The sequence below is a fragment of the Triticum dicoccoides genome, chromosome 4A (genome assembly GCF_002162155.2).
Source record: "Triticum dicoccoides isolate Atlit2015 ecotype Zavitan chromosome 4A, WEW_v2.0, whole genome shotgun sequence".
NCBI lineage: Eukaryota > Viridiplantae > Streptophyta > Magnoliopsida > Poales > Poaceae > Triticum > Triticum dicoccoides.
Window position 1 is genome coordinate 515,676,895 of NC_041386.1, and position 1,373 is coordinate 515,678,267.

Here is a 1,373-nt window from a genome sequence, read left to right on the forward strand (position 1 = left end):
GATATGGTTGACTAGAGGGGGGTGAATAGGCAACTACCAATTTTTAACTTTTCTTTACCAAATTAAACTTTGCATCAAAGTAGGTTGTCTAGATGTGCAACTAGGTGAGCAACCTATATGATGCAATAACAACAAGCATACAAGCAAGCAAGAGAAGTAACACTAAAGAGCTTGCACAAGTAAAGGTAAGAGATAACCAAGAGTGGATCCGGTGAAGACGAGGATGTGTTATCAAAGTTCCTTCCTTTTGAGGGGAAGTACGTCTCTGTTAGAGCGGTGTGGAGGCACAATGCTCCCCAAGAAGCCACTAGGGCCACCGTATTCTCCTCACGCCCTCACACAATGCATGATGCCATGATTCCACTATTTGTGCCCTTGAAGGCGGCAACCGAACCTTTACAAACAAGGTTGGGGTAATCTCCACAACTTAATCAGAGGCTCCCAACACAACCACGAAGCTTCACCACAATGGACTATGTATCCGTGGTGACCTCAATCGTCTAGGGTGCTCAAACACCCAAGAGTAACAAGATCCGCTAGGGATGAGTGGGGGAATCGAAAATCCCTTGGTGGAAGTGTAGATCAGGGCCTTCTCAACCACTCCCGAGCAAATCAACAAGTTTGATTGGCTAGAGAGATAGATCGGGCGAAAATGGAGCTTGGAGCATTTAATGGAGCTTGAGCATTAATGGAGCTTGAGGGGGGAAGAGGTGGGTCAAAGGAGAAGAAGGGGATCCCCTTTTATAGTGGGGGCAACAATCCAACCGTTGCCCCACCAACCAGCCCCGCACAGGGCGGTAGTACCGCTAAAGGGGGGCGGTACTACCGCTGAGCCAGCGGTACTGCCGCGCAGAGAAGACCAACAGGGATCTGGACCCAGCGCGGTACTACCGCGGTGGTAAGGGCGGTACTACCGCTCTGAAATGGTATTACCGCCTCTACTACCGCAACTAGTGCCGCAAAACCCGGCATGAGAAAAAGGCCCCTCGAGTCGAGGCGGTAGGAGCTAGACAGCCTAGCGGTAGTACAACTATGGGGTCACAGGCGGTACTACCGCTGCGGAGCGGTACTGCCGCTTGTGACCCTTCGGCAGTACTACCGCTGGGACACAGAAGAGAGATAGAAGATCTCTCCATCGAGGCTGAGGACGAGGCGGTGGTGCCAAGCAGGCCAGCGGTAGTACTGTTGTGGAGTCACGGGCGGTACTACCGCTGCGGAGCGGTACTGCCGCTTGTGACTCCTCAACGGTACTACCGCTGGGTTGCGCGGTACTACCGCTGGAACCCAGACAGGACATAGAAGAGAGAAGAGATCTCTCCAATGAAGTGGAAGAGCTCGGAGGGTGAGAAGCTGACGTGTATGTGTTGATTCCA